Source organism: Saccopteryx leptura, chromosome 5 (genome assembly GCF_036850995.1).
Source record: "Saccopteryx leptura isolate mSacLep1 chromosome 5, mSacLep1_pri_phased_curated, whole genome shotgun sequence".
Classification (NCBI taxonomy): Eukaryota; Metazoa; Chordata; class Mammalia; order Chiroptera; family Emballonuridae; genus Saccopteryx; species Saccopteryx leptura.
The window spans coordinates 79,133,294-79,139,888 of record NC_089507.1 but is presented as its reverse complement, the minus strand read 5'-3'; positions in this window follow the sequence as shown (position 1 = coordinate 79,139,888).

The window sequence follows — 6,595 nt, the reverse complement described above, 5'->3', positions numbered from 1 at the left end:
TATGATCAGTATTCAACAGGAGTCTCTTTAGGAAAACACACCCTTTTCAGGAAAACTTGACCTAGCAGTACAAAGCACTATGTTGTATTTCAATATCTGGCAGTGACTATTTGGGGGACCTAATTTAGTCAAGTAACTCTTCTTTCTTTTTGTAAAATGTCAAAGCACCTTATATTATACTTTTTGAAATAAAAGAAGAAGATTGTAAGTAAATAAGATTTAAGAAGAATATACCAATATAAGTTATATTGCCCTTTAAACTAAAGTCAGATATTCTTTGTCCTATGGCCTTTTTGGCACCTCAACATTCCAGACTTTATCTGCACATTAACATCACTCTGGAAACTTAAAAATAATCAATGTCCAGACCCTTTTCTAAATCAATTAAATAAAGATCTTTGGGTTGAAGCCAGACATTAATGTTTTTAAAAGCTCTCAAGATGATTCTAATGTACATTGAAGATTCAGAAGCATTATGGTAGACTCAATCTGAAAGGAAAGGAATCAACCCTTTGAGTCCAATCAGAAGAACTGTCCTGAGGGAATATGGTATCAGGTGGTGAATGAAGCATGTCCCTTATCCTATAATACTTGTCATTTAACTCAACTCTACTTTTTATGTTACTTATTCTAGTGACTGCAGTTTACCTGACAAAGATTCGTCAAGGCTGGAACAGAATCTGGATACAGGAGATGAAGAGCAGAGGTGACAGGCAGCATGTGGAACAGTGATGGTATTGGTTCAGCTTTGTTTCAATAATGGTGGAAGGAGGCAGAAACTTACGAGTGTTTCTCATTCATAAAAGGGGATATAGAACATTTTACAATTATCCAGGGAGTGATTCTAAATATTCAGTCTCTATTTTTTTTCTCTCCTTGTATCATCCTGCCTGATTCAGCTGCCCTGGAAATTTTGTGTAACTCTCATCTCTGCATTGAAAAGAACTAATCTGAAAATCCATTTCAAATTCAGGATCTCTGGTGAACATCATTCATAGTGGTTAAAATGTAGTTAATTTTGATAATGCAATTATGAGGGTGGGTAACACTACTGTAGTTTTTTTTTCTCCCCTTGGTAAAAAGAATAAGGCAAAGAATAAATATTTAAGAATTTTTGAAGGCCAAAAAAAGGAAAAAGAATAAATAATGAGTGAACATAAGATGTGAGATAAAAATGGGAATATATACATATTTCAGAAGCTTGATGTATTGAAGCATTTTTACGTATTTGATAACCTACCATCTACCTGAGCATTATAGAAAATATCAATGGGCAGATAGGGAGAAAAGCATGAGGGAGAATAAAAGATGCACAAAGGAGTTTAAGGTTGGAAAAAAGTAACCTCTACTAATTTTATATATCCTTTATTATTTTATAAGACTTAAGGTCTGGTTATATATGAGATCATATGTATCATAAGAATATTATCAATGGAATTATTAAAACAAATAGATTATTTGTTTGGGAAACAGTTGTAAAGAGTTTATTTTATCAGCATAGCTTCCTACCCATTCAAAACTAAGCCAAGAGCCACTATTAATCAAGTTTATATTTTTCCAAGCTCCTAGTAGCCTGGTTCAGTGTGAGTTAAATAAATTCATTCTTTTAATAGACTTTTTCTTCAAACGATTTTATTGTTTAAAATTACCTGATATCTGGAAAGCCTCGTCTTTTCAACAAGCCCTCATATTATAGCAGCCATGAATCAATGGCTCGTACTGAATTGAGAGAAATACTGACTAAACCTATTGCTAAAAGCCAGGATTTGCTTCTAATTATCAATTAAATCATCATGAAGCTAAACTTTATCTTTTAAAATCATCACCATAATGTTAGCTTATTTGATTCCAGACTTTCATAAGGTTCTTACTGTTCAAATATATTGTTATTAAAAAAGACAATTCACAAAACTAAACCCAGACATTCTTATTTCTAGCTTCTATTAGTCAAGTCATGGCAGCCTAGAAAGGCTTTTTTATTACACTGAGATAGCAAAGGTGAGTTGTGGGTAACAAATAAAATAGAGGTTTTCCAACTCTAGTCAGTGCCATGACTTTCCTCAGTTTGCCTTAAACCAAAATTATGTGGTTTAAGATATGGATGGAAGAGTGCAGGAGAAAATGCCTAAAGCTATGGACTGAGATGACAAACAGGTACCTGAGAATTGTTGAAATAGCAGCCGGCTGGCTGTTCTCATGAAAACTTCCCTCATGATACCCTCTCCAAAACTACTGAGTAGTTTTCTTATATATCATCATCATTTTCCCAGATCTTTCCTAAGTATTGCTGAGTTGACAAAAAAGTTACATCTATAGTCCTTTTATAAATGTTAATACATATGTTAATTATTTTAAAGCATAATGAGGCTAGTATTCAAGAAGTTTATAAAACATCTCAAGAGTGCTTTGTTTGGTATTTGAGACATTGGATCATGCTGCCTACTTTAGTTTGGTGATGGGTGGGTGGGTGGGCTGGACTGTGTGAGATGAAGTTTTCTTCACATGGAACAAGACCATCTCAATATCATAAAACTCTAGAAATACTGATAATAATTAATTCAGTTGTGCTCTGTGCTTTTGAAACCAATGTTTTGAAAAATTTGTTTTCCTTCTGAAGAGATTGGTAAATGATGCAATTATTATTTGTTCCCCAGAGAATACACTAAATATTTAACTATTTCATTTTCCTCTAACTACAAAGAGAGATATTTAAAATTCATTGTCTATTCACAGAGGGGTGAATGAAAGTTATTGAACACAAAAGTAAGTGAATGTATGAGAATGAAAATAAAATCAGCATAATAAATAATATATCTATGACCCTAGTCAGTTGGCTAGTGGTAAGAGCATTGGCCCGGCATGTGTATGGATGTCTTGGATTCGATTTCTGGTCAGGGCACACAGGAGAACTAACCATCTACTTCTCCACCCCCTCCCTTCTCCCTTCTTTTTCTCTCTATCTCTCTCTTCCCCTCCCTCAGAGGTGGCTTGGTTGGAGCAAGTTGGCCCTGGGTACTGAGGATGGCTCCATGACTTGACTTTAAGTGCTCAAATAGCTCGGTTGCTGAGCAACTGGAGCAAGTCCCCAAGTGGGCAGAGCATCCATAGGGAGCTTGCTGGATGGATTCCGGTGTGGACATATGCGGGAGTTTGTCTCTCTGCCTCCCTACGTCTCACTTAAAAAAGTTAAAAAAAAAATAAGAAGAAGAATATATCTGTTCAATAGATAGATATCAGCAGATAAATACAAATAAAAGCATAAGGGAAGAAATCCACAGGTATAACAAACTTTTGTGAAAACAATGAAATTTCTGGCTCATCTATCTTAAAATATGTTGCAGGAATTATGTGAATACCACTACTTTCTTGCCTTCATTGTTTTTAATGCTCAATCATTTGCTAATTGTAGAGTTGATTCTCTGTACATGTTGATTTTCTCTTGTAATTTTGAAGACTTTCTTCTGCTTTCAGCAATTCGACTTTGATATATCTAAGTTTAGACATATTTCTGTTTTTCTTACATGGAATTTGCTGAATTTCTTGAATCTATAAATATATATTTATTATACTAAATATGCGAAATTTTTTACCTTTATTATTTCAACTATTTTTCCTATCCCTTTATCTTTTTTTTTTTTTTTTTTTTTCTGAAGCTGGAAACGGGGAGAGACAGACAGACTCCCACATGCGCCCGACCGGGATCCACCCGGCAAGCCCACCAGGGGGCGACGCTCTGTCCACCAGGGGGCGATGTTCTGCCCCTCTGGGGCATCGCTCTGTTGCGACCAGAGCCACTCCAGCACCTGGGGCAGAGGCCAAGGAGCCATCCCCAGTGCCCGGGCCATCCTTGCTCCAATGGAGCCTCGCCGCAGGAGGGGAAGAGAGAGACAGAGAGGAAGGAGAGGGGGAGGGGTGGAGAGGCAGATGGGCGCCTCTCCTGTGTGCCCTGGCCGGAATCGAACCCGGGACTTCCGCAAGCCAGGCCGACGCTCTACCACTGAGCCAACCGGTCAGGGTCCCTTTATCTTTTTGATATCTACCTGGGAGTCACATTACATCCCTGTAGGAATGCTTAATACTTTCTTACAGTTTTCTGAGCTTCTGTTTATTTTTCCTAAATATTTATTTTGTCCATGTCTTATAATTGACTAATTCCCATTGATTAATCTTCAAATTTATTGAATTGTTTTTCTGTTATTTTAAATATGCTACTGAGCTCTATAATAACATTTTAATTTCTTTTATTTTATTTTCTAATTCTGGAATTTCTGTTTTGTTCTTTTTCATATATTTCTATGTGTTTATTCTGATTCCTTATTTATTGTCAGTGTCATCATACTTTAATTATTCAAACATTGTATCTTTTAGTTCTCTGAACATAGTTATAATAGTGTCTTTGAAGTATTTCTGTTAAAACTACATTTGGGCCTTCTTATAAACAGTGCCTTTTTTCTAAGTATGAGTTATACTTTTCTGTTTGTTTATACATCTTTTGAGTTTCTCTTGAAAGCAGCCATTTTAGATAATATATTGTAACAATTCTGTAATTTAACATTTTTCTTTTTCACATTTTTTACCGCTGTTGCTTACTTTGTTTATTGTTTAGAAACTTGTCAGTGAAAAATATGTGAAAAACAGGACTGAACTTAAATGGGTTCTTATTAGCTAAATTTGGGGTAATTTTAGCATCAAAATAAATACTGACTAACCTTATTGCTACAAGCTAGAAATTACTTCTAATTAACAATTAAATCATCACGTATGCTAAAAACCTATCTTTATAATGAAAATAGTATAGCACATTAATATAAATAAATGAGTCAATGGTAGATATTTATATAAGAAGGAAGATTACTCTTCTTTAGCAGGATACCAAACAATACTAAATATATTATAAAATTAAAATATTGCTATTTTATAAGTACCAACTTCATACATTATTTAGATTAAAAAAGACTGTCAATGAATGACAAAACCATTGTTTAATTTCAACAATCAGATACCATTATGCAACTTTTTGAATGGTTAAAAATTTTAAAGACCTGACCTGTGGTGGCGCAGTGGATAAAGCGTCAACCTGGAAATGCTGAGGTCGCCAGTTCGAAACCCTGGGCTTGCCTGGTCAAGTCACATATGGGAGTTGATGCTTCCAGCTCCTCTCTCTCTCTCTCTCTCTCTCTCTCTCTCTCTCTCTCCTCTCTAAAATTAATAAATAAAATAAAAATAAAAAAAATAAAAATAAAAATGGCCGTATCAATTACTGGCAAGGATTTGGAGGAACAAAAACCTTCATCTATTAGTTATGGGAATACAAAATGGCATAGTTACTTTAGGGAATAATGTGACAGTTTTTTGATAAAACTAAACATAGTTTTACTATATGATACAGCAATTGCACTTGTATTTATCCAACTGATTTGAAAACATGTTTACCAAAATTCTACATGTAACTATTTACAGCAGTTATCAAAAAATGGAATCAGCCAAGATGTCCTTCAACAGATGAATGGATAAAAAACCTTGTCATACCTCTGTAATATGGAACACAATTCAGTGATAAAGAAGAATGGATACACATAAAGGAATCTTAAATGCACATTGCTAAATGAAAGATGTCTGCATAAAAACATATATCTCATATCATTTTATTTATTTGACATTTGAAAAAGACAAAAGTATAAAAATGGAAACATATCTATAGTTGCTACAGATTTGGGAATGATCAAATAAGTAAAACACAAGGCATTTTATTTTGGGATGTGAAATTATTCAGTGTGATATTATAATAGTAGATACATAACACCATGGGTCTTCTCAAACCTTTAGAACTTTATAGCCTGAGAGAGAGAGAGAGAGGGAGAGAGAGAGAGAGAGAGAGAGAGTTAGTGTATACAAATTTAAATTAGGAAGTCAGGAAATCTGAGGATGAAATGCAAATTGTGATAAAATAATCTAATTGTTTTATAAATGTATGACATCAATGAAAGAGGTAAGAAAAAAATGAACCAACTCAAGTGACTTTGAAAACAAGTGGAGAATGTAAGACTAAAGAATAAAAGGAACTCTGTATAAGCACTGTACTGTAGTTGGTGAAGTTGTTTCTCATAGGCCTATGAATTAGCAAATCTGAAACCACAATACATGTATACTGGGACTAAACAAATACCTATATGAATTATGGATGTTGGAATCAAAGATAGAGTGCAAGGTTATAAACATTTGAGAGAACATGGCAAAATGAAGCATTTAATGCCAGATTAAGTTGGAGTCATCAGTATAAACTCATGTTTGTCTCAGCACTGATACAAATGGATAAAATAGAAATAATTATATATATGGGTTTATAACATAATCTGTATGATGTATATAATATCCAATCTATATAATTATTAAGTTATTAATAGAGTATTACATTAATCTATGTATATATAGATATAATATTTCTGAGCTATTTATACTTAAAAGACCTAGGAACCATGATACCGTAATACCAATGGAAATATCCATAACCCAGATCTTGGTTTCCAGCAGAAGGAATGAGGACTCCTTGGAAAAATAGATGATTATAAGTTTTGGACAAGAAATATACAAATGT